Source organism: Schistocerca nitens, chromosome 10 (assembly GCF_023898315.1).
Source record: "Schistocerca nitens isolate TAMUIC-IGC-003100 chromosome 10, iqSchNite1.1, whole genome shotgun sequence".
Classification (NCBI taxonomy): Eukaryota; Metazoa; Arthropoda; class Insecta; order Orthoptera; family Acrididae; genus Schistocerca; species Schistocerca nitens.
Genome location: NC_064623.1, coordinates 50103210 through 50122522, shown reverse-complemented (window position 1 = coordinate 50122522; position 19313 = coordinate 50103210). Strand labels below are relative to the sequence as shown.

Here is a 19313-nt window from a genome sequence, read left to right as displayed (position 1 = left end):
AATCCCGTAATGTTTGAATACTCCATTAGTAGTGTAGCGCTCGACACAGTCACGTCGATTAAATATTTGGGCGTAACATTGCAGAGCGATATGAAGTGGGACAAGCATGTAATGGTAGTTGTGGGGAAGGCGGATAGTCGTCTTCGGTTCATTGGTAGAATTTTGGGAAGATGTGGTTCATCTGTAAAGGAGACCGCTTATAAAACACCAATACGACCTATTCTTGAGTACTGCTTGAGCGTTTGGGATCCCCGTCAGGTCGGATTGAGGGAGGACATAGAAGCAATTCAGAGGCGGGCTGCTAGATTTGTTACTGGTAGGTTTGATCATCACGCGAGTGTTGCGGAAATGCTTCAGGAACTCGGGTGGGAGTCTCTGGAGCAAAGGAGGCGTTCTTTTTGTGAATCGCTAGTGAGGAAATTTACAGAACCAGCATTTGAGGCTGATTGCAGTACAATTTTACTGCCGCCAACTTATATTTCGTGGAAAGACCACGAAGATAAGAGAGATTAGGGTTCGTACAGAGGCACATAGGCAGTCAGTTTTCCCTCGTTCTGTTTGGGAGTGGAACGGGGAGAGAAGATGCTAGTTGTGGTACGAGGTACCCTCCGCCACGCACCGTATGGTGGATTCCGGAGTATGTATGTAGATGTAGATGTAGATGCTGCAAGCAATAGGTTACCAGTGGTCTCTGATGACACAGCATGTATGATGTTCGGTCGGCCACCGCTGTTCGCACAATTTGTCGATCCCGGTGTGCATCTATACTACACCGACGTCCGTAACCCCAGCAGCAATCAGTCGAGACGTCCATCCAGCTTCCCACAGACCCACAACGCTATCCCGTTCAAATGACTGAAGCCGTTAGACTGGAGGAGGTACTCGTTGGTGGTGCATGGTTGTACCCTAGAATGAATGTTGCAAACACTGTTCACCTCTATGCCCAGCACAGCTACTGCCTACAGCAGTGGTTCCCTACCTGGAGGTAATTACTCTCCGAGGGATAAAGTGAAATTTCCTGATGGGTAAAAACCAACCGAATCGATTCTGTTTCAGTCAAACTAAATTACGAGGGTTGGAATTTTAATAGTGGCAACTATTTATTTACAGCTCGTACAAAATAGATACGAGTTTCAAACTTTTATTGACCTTCAAAGTAGTCACCAGAATTGTGTATAACCCGTTGCCAGCGATGTCGAAGTCGTAGAACACTTTTACCTGGGAACATCCCCATTGCACCCCCCTCAGATTTAGTTATAAGTTGGCACAGTGGCCTTGAAAAACTAAACACAGATCAATCGAGAAAACAGGAAAAAGTTATGTAGAACTATGAAAAAAATAAGCAAAATATATAAACTGAGTAGTTCATGCGCAAGATAAGTAACATCAAGGAGAGTATGAGCTCAGGAGCGCCGTGGTCCCGTGGTAGCGTGAGCAGCTGATGAACGAGAGATCCTTGGTTCAAGTCTTCCCTCGAGTGAAAAGTTTACTTTCTTTATTTTCGCAAAGTTATGATCTGTCCTTTCGTTCATTGACGTCTGTGTTCACATAATCATACAAATGTTCGATAATCGTTCGATCCCTTAAGGAACTTTCCGATTTCTTGCAGTTCGGAAAATATTCATTGACCTTGATATTGAAGTCGCGAGCTATATTTGGTGGATTCATATTGCCCACGGAATACATTTCACGTATTTAATGCACTCTCGTCCAAAGTGGCGAACAGTCAACTGGCAGCCAGGGAGCCTCGTTAGCAGGAATTCTCTTCCGTGCGCTGTACTCGACTGTCGTCGTGTGTTTCGATGTTTGTTTAGGTGTAGCGTCCCCATACTACGACGCAGTTTCCTCGCATCGGACGGACGGACGGACAGATAATAATTGTCTGAAAATAAAAAATTAAACTTTTCTCTCGAGGGAAGACTTGAAACTAGGACCTCTCGTTTCGCAGCTGCTCACGCTAACCACGGGACGACGGCTCTCCTGAGCTCACACTGTTCTTGGGGTTGCCTATCTTTCGCATGGAATACTCAGTTTGTATATTTCGCTTATTTTTTTCATAGTTCCACACAACTTCTTCCTGTTTTATGGATTGATCTGTATTCAGTTTTTCAAAGCCTATCCACTGTGAAAACTTATAACTAAATCTGAGGGGGGGGGGGGGTGCGATGGGGAGGTTCAAATGGCTCTGAGCACTATGGGAGTCAACTGCTGAGATCATTAGTCCCCTAGAACTTAGAACTAGTTAAACCTAACTAACCTAAGGACATCACACACATCCATGCCCGAGGCAGGATTCGAACCTGCGACCGTAGTTGTCTCGCGGTTCCAGACTGCAGCGCCTAGAAACGCACGGCCACTGCGGCCGGCTGCGATGGGGAGGTTCCCTTGTTATCAGTGCCAGTCGTGTTGACAGTTCGAGCGGCGCGGTCTATTGCCCGATGAATTTTTAGCAGTTCTGAAGCGAATGCCGTCAAGCATTTCCTTCAGTTTATAAATCGAGTTGAACTCACGAGGGCTTCAGTCAGGGGAGTGCAGTAGGTGGTATAGCACTTAGCAGCCCCATCAGTCAAACAAATCAGTAACAGCTTGCACTGTACGTGCTTGAGCATTGTCCTGCAACATGAACGTCAGGTCCTGCAGAAAGTGTCATCACTTCTGTCTCTACAACCTACGACCAGCGTCACGCATCCGGCAGACGGCGTCATCTCCTGACGGTGTTCGCTGCGGACGGACTCGGGCGGGGTGTGGGTCGAGGCCACTCCAGCGCCAGTGACGTCAGATGCTGGAGAGGTCGCCGCTCGTCTGCCCTTTGTGCTGGACTACCTGCGAGAGGGGCGGATGGGGCGCGTAGTGTGTGGTGTGTGTACACACGGGGGCACGCAGCGTGGGCTGGCTCGCGCGCGCCTCCAGACGACGCAGCACCAGGAAAGTCACACACAACGAGGGGCGCGTGTGTTTCACGCCACAGAAGCACCACAGGACGCTTTGGAAAAAAATGACATACTGATTCTGGAAATTAAATAATTGACTGTTCATGTTCATTAATATTTTTCGTATTTTACACTGCGCAATCAAGCGCGCACTTCGCAGTTTTATAATCGATTTCAACCAGCCAGTGGTCACACCACACTACTTTAATACGGAACTGAAGTAGCTTAAACTGAGTGCTTAAACCGATTGCTATCATTGGTACACTATGTGATCAAAAGTATCCGGACACCCCCCAAATAACACGTTTTTCATGTTAGGTGCACTGTGCTGTCACCTGCTGCCAGGTACTCCATATCATCGACCTCAGTACTCATTACACATCGTGAGAGACCAGAATGGGGTGCTCCGCGGAACTCACGGAATTCGAACGTGGTCAGGTGATTGGGTGTCACTTGTGTCATACGTCTGTACGCGACATTTCAACACTTCTAAACATCCCTAGGTCCACTGTTTCCGATGTCATAGTGAAGTAAAACGTGAAGGGACGCGTACAGCAAAAAAGCGTACACGCCGATTTCGTTTGTTGACTGACAGAGACATTCATCCGGACCATCACACAGGAATTCCGACCTGCATCAGGATTCACTGCAACTACTATGACAGTTAGGCGGGAGGTGAGAAAACTTTTATTTCATGGCCGAGCGGCTGCCCATAAGCCACCCATTACGCGGTTTAGTACCAAACGACGCCTCGCTTGGTGTAAGGAGCATAAACATTGGCAATAACAATAAACAAGACTAGAGAGAGAGAGAGAGAGAGAGAGAGAGAGAAGGTGATGGATATCAGGGACATGGAGGGGGTGGGGAGACGGACATAAATAAAGGGAAGGACGAGATGGACAGAGTGGCGGGAAGTGATGGGAAGAGATAGTCAAGCAAAAAGGTAGGGAGGCTCCTGTTCTGAACAGACCCAGCGATGCACTGAAAAGTGTACACCCTGATGACTGTTACGATGATCATGATGATGAATATTATCATCACGTTGCTTAGATGGCGCTCTCCCAGCCTTCAGACTGTAGCATGTTCAGGCAGGGCTCTCTTCTGATGCAGCATACCGAATGCATCTTCTCCAAAGAGCCGGAAGGGCCGGCCGAGGTGGCCGTGCGGTTAAAGGCGCTGCAGTCTGGAACCGCAAGACCGCTACGGTCGCAGGTTCGAATCCTGCCTCGGGCATGGATGTTTGTGATGTCCTTAGGTTAGGTTTAACTAGTTCTAAGTTCTAGGGGACTAATGACCTCAGCAGTTGAGTCCCATAGTGCTCAGAGCCATTTGAACCATTTGAGAGCCGGAAGGAGGAAGTAGCCAAGCTGTGTGCCTCAAGTTGACAAGAGACAGACAAGGATATCAGGCTTCACATACAAGACAAACAAAAAGATTGTTGTGTCTCCATCGAAACACTTCAGTCATGGATTGCCAACAGTTTTGCGGCTAGTTAAAGCCACTTAGCGAGGTACACTGACAGAACACGCAGTGCTCTTAAATCGGATGGACGGGCATGCCGCGCACTCTAGCGCAACGTGACAGCACTTGTTGCTAGGTTACAGTGCGCTAAGATATAGTGGGGAGTTCTGTCTATATTAGGTTCACGAGCCGAAAAACGGCTCCGATGTGAGTTGCCAAAGAGAAAGAATATGAAAGCGAAACACTAGCTAAAGTCTTAGATTAGGGCGGAAGCTGAAGTTACAAATTAAAATTTGTACCAAGGCCGCGACTTGAACAAGAGCTGAGACTGAATATGTCTGCAGGAAAAGTAATAACATCAAATGGTTCAAATGGCTCTGAGCACTATGCGACTCAACTGCTGAGGTCATCAGTCGCCGAGAACTTAGAACTAATTAAACCTAACTAACCTAAGGACATCACACACATACATGCCCGAGGCAGGATTCGAACCTGCGACCGTAGCGGTCGCTCGGTTCCAGACTGTAGCGCCTTTAACCGCACGGCCACTCCGGCCGGCTAATTACATCAGATTGTTACATCACCTACATCTGAGGTACGGGCAGGATTTCCCCATCACTTGCCGGGGTGCTATTCCAGTACTGGGGAGCCTCGACAGTACTGGCGATTTGATGATGATGATGATGATGTCCCATAATCCGAGGAGCGTAGGAGACTCGCAGCGCCGTACCAGGGAAGGTCCTGGTGGAGGTGGTTTGCCATTGCGTTCCTCCGACCGTAATTGGGATGAATGATGATGATGATGAAGACGACACAACAATACCCAGTCATCTCGAGGCAGGAAAAATCCCTGACCCCGCCGGGAATCGAACCCTGGCCCGCCTGCGCGGGAAGCGAAAACGCTACCGCAAGACCACGAGCTAAAAAGCGGAAATTGAAGATGGGGACAAAAGGACAACAGGGCTCAAGTGGACTGCCTAAACTTTGCAGACGACATAGCAGTAGTAAGTGAGACGAAGAAGACGCAAAAACACAACTCGACAAGTAAGGTAGCCATCAAGGTGGGACTGAGGATCGCCTACAACAAGACAAAGACAGTAAATTCCACAGCAGACTGGGAAACACCGGAAGGCACTGTGCAAATGGTGGACAAATTTAAATACCTGGGAGAATTTGTAACAGGAAGGAACAGGAGGGAATAACAGGGAGGATAAGGAACATGAGGTCAGCCTTCTGTATGACGAGAGAGATATACAATAAAAAGAATATATCCACAGAGGCGAAGATAAGCCACTACAAGGCAACGGTGAGGAATGCAGTATTATATGCTGCTGAGACGATGGCACTAGGAAGAAATGGGGCAGAACAACTAGAGAAAGAAGAGAGAAAAATACTGAGAAAAATACTAGGTCCCAAAAGAGGTGGACAGAGGTGGATGCGAAGAACTAGGGAAGAATTGTACCGGAACATGAGAACAATATCCGGGGAAATCAGACTCAAAAGGGCAAGGTTTGCTGGACATGTAGTTAGGGTAAGTATGGACAGAATGACGAAGAGAGTGTGGGAAACAACAGGGAGGACAAGAGGAAAGACAGGAACCAATTGGGTTGTTGAACTTCGGAAGGACTGGTCGGAATTGGGGATCAAGGTCGAAGGAGAGGAAAACTGGAGGAACAAATATACACCGTCCAATATGCCGGAGATCAATGACAGAGGAGAATACAGTGTCACCAGTGGAGCCGACAGGAGACACGGACAGTGAAGATCTCGGAAGAAGAGCGGGAAAGAAGAAGAGAAAGAATGTTCTGGGAGCTGAAGAGGAGAATGCAGTCCAGAAGGGTCTACCCGTGCTCCTACAGAGGCCGCAACGCAAGAAGAAGGGTTGAAGTATGAATTGAAGCTTGTGTTGGTACTGGACTAGAACAATCCATGCTGCCTAGTAACTTGGAGACTCGGGTTCCTGTCTCGGTCATAGCATGAATTTTAATTCATTACTTCTATTCTTATCGAAGATAAGTAAAGGAAAATGTGGTTGTACCAGACCACTACCTGAACTGTCTGGGACTCTGCAGAAGTGTGAACATATTCCACCTCCGCATCGCTGCCACAAACTCGTGGCCACGACTGCTAGCATACCATCCTTCCCGCGACTGTGCGGACGTACCGACTGGCCGCAGCGCCGCCATCGCCAGAGCTTCGTCCTTGAACCCGCTCTATTCCCGGTGGCGCATCGATCGGCCGCTTCATCTGCATAATTGTGCCCCAGAATAGCGACACAGCCGTCCAGGGGACGGAGCTAGCCGGGTCCTCATAGACGCGTGTAAATCCTAGAACGAGCCCGGTGGCGCCGGTGCTGCGCAGGCGGTGACGTCTGACGCGGAAATCCGAGCCTGAGGTTTTCGGATTGCAAAGTAGCCTCCAATGCGCTGAGAACGGGGCAGCAGTTAGCCGTGTTTGAATGTATGAAGATGGGGCAGCACCTAGCGGTGTTTGAATGTATGAAGATGGGGCAGCACCTAGCGGTGTTCGAATATACGGAGTGGGCAAAACAGTACACTCGGAAAAATCACTCTAAGGAGAGAAAAAAAACCACACCACAAAAGAATTAACCGAATGGGACGGAAATCGGCAGATGTGATGTACATGTGCAGACAAACAAATTATTACAACTGCACAAAAATTGGTTTATTCAAATGAAAGAACTTCACAAACGGAGGAAGTCACCGAGCGAGGTGGCGCAGTGGTTAGACACTGGACTCGCATTCGGGAGGACGACGGTTCAATCCCGCGTCCGGCCATCCTGATTTAGGTTTTCCGTGATTTCCCTAAATCACTCCAGGCAAATGCCGGGATGGTTCCTCTGAAAGGGCACGGCCGACTTCCTTCCCCAATCCGATGAGACCCATGACCACGCTGTCTGGTCTCCTTCCCCAAAAACAACCAACAACCAACTGAGGAAGTCAATAACGCGTTACTCCACGCCTAGCCCCTAAGCAATTATTTACTCGGATTGGCATTGACTGATGGATTTTTTTTAATATCCTGAGAGATATCGCGCGAAATCCTGTCCAGTTGGAGTGTTAGATCGACAAAACCCCGAAATGGGTTTAGGGCCCTGCCAATAATGCTACAATCCGTTTCAGGTGGGGAGAGATCCGGCGACCTTACAGGCCAATGTAGGGTTTGGCAAGCTCGAAGACAAACAGTATGCGGTCCGGCATTATTTTGCTGAAGTATAAGCCCAGAATGGATACCATGAGGTGAAGCAAACAGGGGTGTAGAATATCTTCGACGTACGGCTGTGCTGTAAGGCCGCCGCGGATGAAAACCAGAGGATCCTGCTAAGATAAGAAATAGCACCCCAGACCATCACTCCTGGTTATTGAGCCGTATGGTGGGCCATAGTCAGGCTGGAATGCCACTGGTCTTCGTGTGTCTCCAGACACGTCTTCGTTGGTCGTCGGGGCTCAGTTCGAAGCGAGTCTCATCACTGAAAACAGTCCTATTCCAGTTAATGAGATTCCAGTCTTAAGACGTGTACTATACAAACCACTAAATAGAGAGTTCAATTCCGTAGGACTTAATGTAATATGGCCTCTCCTAAGTTCTGACTGTGACATAAAACCGATGCTCATAGCGGGGCTACTCTCCACGAGACAACAATCTAACATAGAATACTCTTGTTTTCACGCTTCGTAGTGTACTGGTATGTGGAATTCCACGCCGTGACGTCCCCACCTCACGAACCAGGAGACGACCCCTTAAGGTCATAGAACAGAACGGAGATACGTTGAAAAATATGGTTTTGTAGCCAAAGGTTTGGGAAATAGTTGGTCAATTTAAATCACGGAGAAAACCATCTGGCCGGCCGCCGTGGCCGACCGGTTCTAGGCTCTTCAGTCCGCAACTGCGCTGCTGCTACGGTCACAGGTTTGAATCCTGCCTCGGGCATGGATGGTTAGTTAGGTTCAAATGACTCTGAGCACTATGGGACTTAAATGCTGTGGTCATCAGTCCCCTAGCACTCAGAACCACTTAAACCTAACTAACCTAAGGGCATCACACACAGCCATGCCCGAGGCAGGATTCGAACCTGCGACCGTAACGGTCGCGCGGTTCCAGACTGTAGCGCTTAGAACCTCTCGGCCACCCGAGGCGCCTGTTAGTTAGGTTTAAGTAGTTTTATGTCTAGGGGACTGATGACCTCAGATGTTAAGTCCCATACTGCTTACAAGGGAACCTCCCCATCGCATCCCCCTCAGATTTAGTTATAAGTTGACACAGTGGATAGGCCTTGATAAACTGAACACAGATCAACTGAGAAAACAGGAAGAAGTTGCGTGGAACTGTGAAAAAATAAGCAAAATATACAAACTGAGTAGTCCATGGGCCACATAGGCAACATCATGGACAATGTGAGCTCAGGAGCGCCGTGGTCTCGTGGTAGCGTGAGCAGCTGCAGAACGAAAGGTCCGTGGTTCAAGTCTTCCCTCCAGTGAGAATTTTACTTTCTTTATTTTTACATCGTTATTATCTGTCCGTTCGTTCATTGACGTCTCTGTTCACTGTAATAAGTTTAGTGTCTGTGTCTTGCGACCGCATCGCAAAACCGTGCGATTAGTAGACGAAAGGACGTGCCTCTCCAATGGGAACCGAAAACATTTGATCGCAAGGTCATAGGTCAACCGATTCCTCCACAGGAAAATACATCTGATATACTCTATACGACACAGGTAACGGCATGTGCGTCACATGACAGGAATATGTTGTCGACCCACCTAACTTGTACACTTGGCGAATGGGCAAAAAGATTCTTCTACCTTTTCTTGTGGATGTGATAATCACTCCCAAAAAAGTGATGAAAACACAATAGTTTGTCACATAAACTGAAAATAAAAAAAATTAATCTTTTCACTCGATGGAGGATTTGAACCAAGGACCTCTCGTTCCGCAGCTGCTCACGTTACCACGAGACCACGGCGCTCCTGTGTTCTTAGAGTCCTTGATGTCGCCTATCTTCCCATGATCTACTCAGTTTGTATATTTTGCATATTTTTTCACAGTTCCACACAACTTCTTCCTGTTTTCTCAATTGATCTGTGTTCAGTTTTTCAAGGCCTATCCACTGTGCCAACTTATAACTAAATCTGAGGGGGATGCGATGGGGAGGTTCCCTTGTTAGAACCAATTGAACCAAAACCGTCTGCTTTGAGGAAAAAAACAGTTCTGCGTTATTGAACGATCGTCGTAAACCATACATATTATTAAAAGGGAAGTATGTATATTCTACATCTCTTCGTAAACCACTATACCGATTTCAATGAAACTTGTACACATGTTTTATATTGTCAGGTAACAATCGATTTCCGGGTAAGAATAACCTACCTGTCATACACTGAAGCGCCAAAGAAACTGGTATAGGCATGCATTTTCAAATACAGAGATAGGTATATAGGCAGAATACGGCGCTGCGGTCGGCAACGCCTATGTAAGACAACAAGGTCTGGCGCAGTTCTTAGATTGGTTACTGTTGATGCAATGGCAGGTTATCAAGATTTAAGCGAGTTTGAAGGTGGTTTTACAGTCGGCGCACGAGCGATGGGACACAGCTTCTCCGAGGTAGCGATGAAGTGGGGACTTTCTCGTACGATCATTTCACGAGTGCATCGCGAATATCAGGAATCTGTTAAAACATAAAATCACCGACATCGCTGCAGCCGGAAACAGATCCTACAAGAAAGGAACCAACAACGGCTGCAAAGAATCGTTCAACGTAACAGAAGTGCAACCATTCCCCAAATAACTGCAGACTTGAATGCTGGGCCATCAACAAGTAGGAGCGTGCGAGCCATTCAACGAAACGTCATCGGTATAGCCTTTCGGAGCCGACGGCCCACTTGGGTACCCTTGATGACTTCACGACACGAAGCTTTACGCGTCGCCTGGGCCCTTCAACACCTACACTGGACTGTTGATGACTGGAAACATGTTTCCTGGTCGGACGATCTTGTCTCAAATTGTATCGAGTGGATGGACTTGTACGTGTACCGGGACAGCCTCATGAATCCATGGACCCTGCATGACAGCAGGCGACTGTTCAAGCTGGTGGAGGCTCTGTAATGGTGTGGGGCGTGTGTAGTTGAAGTGATACGGGACTCCTGACACGTCTAGATACAACTCTGACATGTGACACGTACGTAAGCAACCTGTCTGATCACCTGCATCCTTGTTGTCAAGCATTCCGTCGGACCTGGGCAAGTCCGGCAGGACACTGTGACACCCGCCACTTCCAGAATTGCTACAGAGTGGCTCCAGGAACACTCTTCTGAGTTTAAACACATCCGTTGGCCACAAAACGTCCCAGAAGTGAACATTATCTGGGAAACCTTGCAACGTGCTGTTCAGCAGAGACCTCCACCCCCTCGTACTCTTACGGATTCATGGTGTCCGTTCCCTCCAGCACCACTTTAGACATTAGTCCAGTCGCTGCCACATCATGTTGGGGCACTTCTGCGTCCTCGCGGGGGCCCTGCACGGTATCAAGTAGGTGTACCAGTTTTTTGGCTCTTCAGTGCAGTTCAGGAGATGTGACATCATAAACAAAGAGATGCGTGAAAGAAACTGGCGCATTGTGCATGACATTTAATTTCTTACGTCTTTTTTACTAACTCTGTTCGCAATACACACTGCAGACAGTATCCACGTATACAACTGTATGTACCTGTACAAATACATTATTGTACGATGCATTGTTCAGGAAGTATGACTTCATAAACACTGAGAAGCTTGAAAAAATGCCGCATCGTGCATGAGGTTTCAGTACGTCTATTCTTTGCTACTGACATTCGTAAAGTTTTGTCAACTTATGGAAATCCGTGACGCATTCGGCGCTTATGATAGCTTTCAACTGCAAACAATAGCCTACAAATTATTTAAAACTGCTTCAGTTTTTACTCTGACATTTTTGGAAGCAATTAAGTTTATATTATCAGCTTCCTTCTTAAAGATATCAATTGCGTCCGGCCCCCAGAGTGTTCTTAGAAATATTTAACTCCTTCGATCGACTAGAATAGGCAACCGTTGAATTTTGGGTGTGATATTAGAATATATTCGCAGTAAACGGACAGGGCAATCAATGATTCGGTTGTGGATTCATTCCCACGCTGTCATTGGGTGTAATGAGGAAGGTGACGTGTTATCGAAGCAAGCTACTTCTACAGCAGTTGTTCTCGACTTGAAATTATACAGACTACTTATCTGAAGTCTGGAGACATGGAAAACAGCAACGGCCAGAGATGGTAAATGTATCCCAATAAACGAAAAGTGGATATTACGCGGCACTACGATCTCAAATATGTACAAGACCGTGGTTTTCGAGGTCGCATTTGTACCGATCTACAATTTCCATCATCATTCGACTCCGCTTTAACCACGCGTCGTTTCCTGTCCATCTGTATAGAATAAACGTTTGCCTTTCGCTGCCATCTGACACAATCCAGAGTCAGATGATGATATGAACTGCATCTCGTATTCGTGTTCCAGATCGGAAATACGGCTTTGGTGCTCCACCAATCAGCGTCTTCTCTTTTGGTTTCTAAAGACATTCACATTTATGAAGTGATTGCCAGTTTTCTTAAGGGTGCTGGGGAAAATCTGAAGGTCTCAAATTTTCATTTGTCTGTACCACTTATTACTAAATTTAAGAAGCAGAGTGTATTGACAACATGTCTATTTAACTTGTCATTCTGTTTGTTAAAGATCTGTTGCGGAAAAAAATTGACGCCATGAGCTTTCAATTCTGTCAACATGCTTTTATGTATTTTTTCTGTATAATTTTGTATTCTGTGTAAACAAGAATTCTCGATGGCTAAACAGAGTAGAAAGTCATGAGGCCAAATAAAACAAACAAACAAGGGTCGCTGATGTAGAGACGTTATTAAAATCGCGTTGTAGACACACGAAGCAACTGCACCCAGGGTGCACAAACTGTTTTACGATTTCAAAGGTGTTTTCGCAAATACATTGAAATGAAATTTTTTCGATATTACACTGTAAACACAATTTCTTTTTCGTTTCCGTTTCTGATTAAAAAAAAAAACTGGTGAAACGAATACCCGGGCAATGCCGTGTTCATTAGCTAGTACACAAATAAAACAAAAAATGATGTATCCGTTGTTTTGGTTGCAGGTAACGGACGCACAGTTTAGACATCACTGTTTCCTCTCGCGAGCCACATTTTAAATTCGCTGCTCGCTGCACGGAAAATGGTATGCCGCAGCAGCAGCAGCGAAAAATCAAATAAAAAGTGGAAAAAGCTTTCGTCCCCGCCGATGCGGATAATAGCCGTCCTTCATTTTAATGAATTCACCCGCAGAGTTGCCGACAGAGCGGGGTGGGAGAGGGGGTGGGAGGGGGGAGGGAAATCGCGTGACGTCACGGCAGGATAGTATTACCGGGTCCGGACTGGGTGGATATAGATGGCGTGCAGTGCCGTAGAGGCACGCCACGGGTTGAAATGCGACCGCGAAGGGGCGGTGGAGGTGGTGTGGGGGGGGGGGGGAGGGGGGAGAGGGGAGCGGTAAATCAGGCGGTCGTATCGGAGTACAGCGCAGGGTGGGACTGGGCAGGAGTTCTCATTGGATTTACGGGCCGCGAGGGCTTTGTGCTCGACTGGGCTCGATACGGCACCAATACAGGGTACACGGCGGAACAGAGCGGTCGCTCCCAACTTGAGAATCTACTCTGTAGGAATCAACATGGATTCCGGAAACAGCGATCGTGTGAGACCCAACTCGCTTTCTTTGTTCATGAGACCCAGAAAATATTAGATACCGGCTCCCAGGTAGATGCTACTTTCCTTGACTTCCGGAAGGCGTTCGATGCAGTTCCGTACTGTCACATGATAAAGTAACCGCCTACGGAATATCAGACCAGCTATGTGGCTGGATTGAAGAGTCTTTAGCAAACAAAACACAGCGTGTTGTTCTCAATGGAGAGACGTCTACAGACGGTAAAAGTAACCTCTGGCGTGCCACAGGGGAGTGTCATGGGACCATTGCTTTTCACATTATATATAAATGACCTAGTAGATAGTGTCGGAAGTTCCATGCGGCTTTTCGCGGATGATGCTGTAGTATACAGAGAAGTTGCAGCACTAGAAAATTGCAGCGAAATGCAGGAAGATTTCCAGCGTATAGGCACTTGGTGTAGGGACTGGCAACTGACCCTTAACACAGACAAATGTAATGTATTACGAATACATAGAAAGAAGGATCCCTTATTCTATGATTATATGATAGCGGAACAAACACTGGTAGCAGTTACTTCTGTAAAATATCTGGGAGTATGCGTACGGAACGATTTGAAGTGGAATGATCATATAAAATTAACTGTTGACAAGGCGGGTGCCAGGTTGAGATTCATTGGGAGAGTCCTTACAAAATGTAGTCCATCAACAAAGGAGGTGGCTTACAAAACACTCGTTCGACCTATACTTGAGTATTGCTAATCAGTGTGGGATCCGTATCAGGTCGGGTTGACAGAGGAGATGGAGAAGATCCAAAGAAAAGCGGCGCGTCTCGTCACAGGGTTATTTGGTAAGCGTGATAGCGTTACGGAGATGTTTAGCAAACTCTAGTGGCAGACTCTGCAAGAGAGGCGCTCTGCATCGCGGTGTAGCTTGCTGTCCAGGTTTCGAGAGGGTGCGTTTCTGGATGAGGTATCGAATATATTACTTCCCCCTACTTATACCTCCCGAGGAGATCACGAATGTAAAATTAGAGAGATTCGAGCGCGCACGGAGGCTTTACGGCAGTCGTTCTTCCCGCGAACCATACGCGACTGGAACAGGAAAGGGAGGTAATGACAGTGGCACGTAAAGTGCCCTCCGCCACACACCGTTGCGTGCCTTGCGGAGTATAAATGTAGATGTAGGTGAGTTACACAGGGCAGAGAAGCTCACCAGTCCTGATCAGGGCGCCTATTGTACGTCCGAAGCATTTCTGTGGGACAGGCAAGTCTTACTTAACCGTGCCACTAGTACCCTATGTGATCAAAAGTATCCGGACACCTGGCTGAAAATGACTTGTAAGCACATGGCGCCATCCATCGGTAATGCTCCATTTCAGTATGGTGTTGGCCCACTCTTAGACTTGATGACAGCCTCCACTGTCGCAGGCATACGTTGAATGAGCTGCTGGAAGGTATCTTCAGGAATGACAGCTCATTCTTCACAGAGTGCTGCACTGAGATGTATCGATGTTGGTCGGTGAGGCCTGGCACGCCGGCCGGGGTGGCCGAGCGGTTCTAGGCGCTACAGTCCGGAACCGCGCGACCGCTACGGTCGCAGGTTCGAATGCTGCCTCGGGCATGGATGTGTGTGATGTCCTTAGGTTAGTTAGGTTTAAGTAGTTCTAAGTTCTAGGGGACTGATGACCTTAGAAGTTAAGTCCCATAGTGCTCAGAGCCATTTGAACCATTTTTGAGGCCTGGCACGAAGTCGGCGTTCCGAAACATCCCAAAGGTGTTCTACAGGACCGAGGGATGTTGCTTCCCACTGTTGGAGAACAATTCGGGGATGGCGATAGCATCTTTCAACACGATCGAGCACCTCTTCATAATTCACAGCCTGTGGCGGAGTGGTTACATGACAATAACGTGCCTGTAATGGACTGGCCTGCACAGAGTCCTGACCTGAATCCTGTATAACACCTTTGGGCGTGATCAAGAGTATCTGCACACCCCCGAAAACATACGTTTTTCATGAGGCGCACTGTGCTGTCACCTACTGCCAGGTATTCCGTATCAGCGACCTCAGTAGTCATAGGACATCGCGAGAGCAGAACGGGGCGTTCCGCGGAACTCACGAACTTCGAACGTGGTCAGGTGACTGGGTGTCACTTGTGTCATACGTCTACATCCGAGATTTCAACGCATGTAACCATCCCTAGGTCCATTATTTCCGATGTGATAGGGAAGTGGAAACGTGAAGGGACACACGCGGCATTAAAGGGTACAGGCCGATCTCGTCTGTTGACTGACAGAGACATCGATTCGGACCATCACACAGAAAGATGGATTTCATAGTCGAGTGGCTACTCATAAGTCACACATCACGCGGGTAAATGCCAAACGACGCCTCGCTTGCTGCAAGGAGCGTAAACATTGGACAATTCAACAGTGGAAAAACGTTGTGTGGAGTGACGAATCATGGTACACAATGTAACGATCCGATGCCAGGGTGTGGGTATGGCGAATGCCCGGTGAACTTCGTCTGCCAGCGTGTGTAGTGGCAACAGTAAAATTAGGAGGTGTTGGTGTTATGGTAGGATCGTGTTATTCATGGAGGGGGCTTGCAGCCCTTGTTGTTCTACGTGGCACTATCACAGAATAGTACTATTGATGATTTAAGCACCTCCTTGCTTCCCACTGTTGAAGAGAAATTCCCGAATGGCGATTGCATCTTTCAACATGATCGAGCATCTTTTCATAATTCACGGCCTTATGCGGAGTGGTTACAGGGCAATAACGTGCCTGTAATGGACTGCCCTGCACAGAGTCCTGACCTGAATCCTATAGAACACCTTTGGGATGTTTTGGAACGCCGACGTGATGCCAGGCCTCTCCGACCGACATCGATACCTCTCCTCAGTGCAGCACTCCCTAAAGAACGGGCCGCCATTCCCCAAGAAACCTTCCAGTACCTGATTGAACGTATGCCTGCGAGAGTGGAAGCTATCATCAAGGCTAATGGTGGACCAACACCATATTCCAGCATTACCGATGGAGGGCACCACGAACTTGTAAGTCATTTTCATCGAGGTGTCCGGATACTTTGGATTTTATAGTGTTATCTCTCAATTCAGCTGTATGAGGCACAGTAACCATGAGTTTCGCTTTCGCTTGTGCCTTGTTCCCGCAATGACGCAGGGTCGGCATGGTTAATCGGATTTGGCAAGGTTAATTGAAGGGGTGGCCAGATCCCCTTCCTGCCGCCACCCCATTCCCCCCCGGGACAAAATTAGTGTACTCCAACTGTCTGTGTCTAGTGTAATCCATGGAATAGTGCGAATGTGTCCAGGTGTCTGCGAGCCTGAGGCGGAATCTGGGGACCAGCCTGGTATTCACCTAGTGGGATGTGGAAAACCGCCTAAAAACCACATCCAGGCTGGCTGGCACACCAGCCTCCGTCAATCCGGGGCTGGCGCGCTTACCCGAGTCCAGAAAGCAGCGCATTAGCGCTGTCGGCTAATCTGGCGGGTCAGGTAACCGTATCGATGAGTGACACACGAAAATGTGTGCCTGATTGTGACCCGAGCCCAAATTTGCCTCCTATCGCGAGGGCTCGCCTTATTAACCATCATGTCTATGCGTGCACACTTCCAGGATCGATACAAAACTCTACATGCCACGTTGTCTTCGCCCCAATTGCTCGCTGCTTACCTGTATTCCCACAATAGTGTTAATGAGACAAGTGTATTCAACGTTAATATGATCGTCGTTTTGCCAATCTAGATTGTAATACTTATTATTAAAATATCTGTGCCTGCACAGAACTTCTTGTCACCAACAGGTATAATATCCATGCCTAAGTCACAGAATTTCATAGTACTACAACTGCAGATCGTATCAATGTCTGTTCCTTCCGTCACGCCTGTATGATTGAAGGAACAGACATTGTAATAGAAAGAAAAAAACTGTCTAGAAACGAGGGCTCTAAAATATATACATTAACCGATAAGAGCACTTGTTCAGTAGAGGAAATGGGTTTCACACTAGCGAATATGAACAAGTGCTCGTAGCCCTTGAGGTATCTACTTTGTCTCCATGTGTAGTGGACTTTTGCGGGCCGCTGTGGCCGAGCTGTTCTTCTCGCTTCAGTCCGGAACCGCGCGGCTGCTACGGTCGCAGGTTCGAATCCTGCCTCGGGCATGGATGTGTGTGATGTCCTTAGGTTGGTTAGGTTTAAGCAGTTCTAGGGAACTGATGACCTGAGATGTTACGTCCCATAGTGCTTAGAGACGTTTTGTTGTGGGCATTTGCTGTGAATATTCCAGAATGTTTACCGTTCCTCCTGGTACATCGTGTATGTACCGCTGCACATGACATGCCTACACAAGTGAAGCCACGGGCAGAGAAACCTGGTACTGAAATAAAGTAAAGTAATTATTTTTGAAAATACTGCTTCAAACAATCAGCGATCAAAGTAGAATATTTGTTGTTAATTATAAATCAGTCTAGACCACAACACCACGATTATTACAGGGAAGCCAGTTTAAATCATTACAAGATCATCTTCACAGCTTAAAAATCGTATTGATAGACACTGGCCGAACATGGAGCAGGAACCGCTGAATGACGATAATCACATGTGATAATCGCAACCGCTCACCTTGTAATACACCTGTGTTTTCGATCTGGAATGTCTTATACACTACTGGCCATTAAAATTGCTACGCCAAGAAGAAATGCAGATGATAAATGGGTATTCAGTGGACAAATGTATTATACTAGAACTGACACGTGATAACATTTTCACGCAATTTGGGTGCATAGATCCGGAGAAATCAGTACCCAGAACAACCAACCACCTCTGGCCGTAATAACGGCCTTGATACGAATGGGCATTGAGTCAAACAAAGCTCGGATGGCGGGTACAGGTACAGCTGCCCATGCAGCTTAAACACGATACCACAGTTCATCAAGAGTAGTGACGTATTGTGACGAGCCAGTTGCTCGGACAACATTGACCAGACGTTACAATTGGTGAGAAATCTGGAGAATGTGCTGGCCAGGACAGCAGTCGAACATTTTCTGTATCTAGAAAGGCCCGTACAAGACTTGCAAAACGCGGTCGTGCAGTATCCTGCTGAAATATAGGGTTTCGCAGGGATCGAATGAAGGGTAGAGCTACGGGTCGTAACACATCTGAAATGTAACGTCCACTATTCAAAGTGCCGTCAATGCGAACAAGAGGTGACCGAGACGTGTAATCAGTGCCACCCCATACCATCACGCCGGGTGATGCGCCAATATAGCGATGACGAATACACGCTTCCAATGTGCGTTCACCGAGATGTTACGAAACATGGATGCGACCATCATGATGCTGTAAACAGAACCTGGATTCATCCGAAAAAATGACGTTTTGCCATTCGTGCACCCGGTTCGTCGTGGAGTAAAACATCGCAGGCACTCCTGTCTGTGATGCAGCGTCAAGGGTATTCGCAGCCATGGTCCCCGAGCTGATAGTCCATGCTGCTGCAAACGTCGTCGAACTGTTGGTGGAGATGGTTGTTGTCTTGCAAACGTCCCCATCTGCTGACTCAGGGATCGGGACGTGGCTGCACGATCCGTTACAGCCATACGGATAAGATGCCTGTCATCTCGACTGCTAGTGATACGAGGCCGTTGGGATCCAGCACGGCGTTCCGTATTACGCTCCTGAACCCACCGATTCCATATTCTGCTAACAGTCATTGGATCTCGACCAACGCGAGCAGCAATGTCGCGATACGATAAACCGCAATCGCGATAGGCTACAATCCGCCATTTATCAAAGTCGGAAACGTGATGTTACGCATTTATCCTCCTTACACGAGGCATCACAACAAAGTTTCACCAGGCAACGCCGGTCAGCTGCTGTTTGTGTATGAGAAATCGGTTGGAAACTTTAGTCATGTCAGCACGTTGTAGGTGTCGCCACCGGCGCCAACCTTGTATGAATGCTCTGAAAAGCTAATCATTTGCATATCACAGCATCTTCTTGCTGTCGGTTAAATTTCGCGTCTGTAGCATGTCACTTTCGTGGTGTAGCAATTTTAATGGCCAGTAGTGTAATTAATTTGAAAAGTAAATTAAATCACTACCTAAACACTGACTACCTGTTGTTACCGTACAGAGCCGGTTCTGGCTGCATTAAGT

General features: G+C 47.5%; 1 protein-coding gene across 1 annotated transcript in view; it reads left to right on the top strand.

Annotated features, from left to right (window-relative positions):
- The window catches only part of LOC126209850 (amyloid-beta-like protein), a 639910-nt gene that overhangs the window by 90174 nt on the left and 530423 nt on the right, over positions 1 to 19313 (top strand). The gene's annotated exons all lie outside the window — the stretch shown is intronic.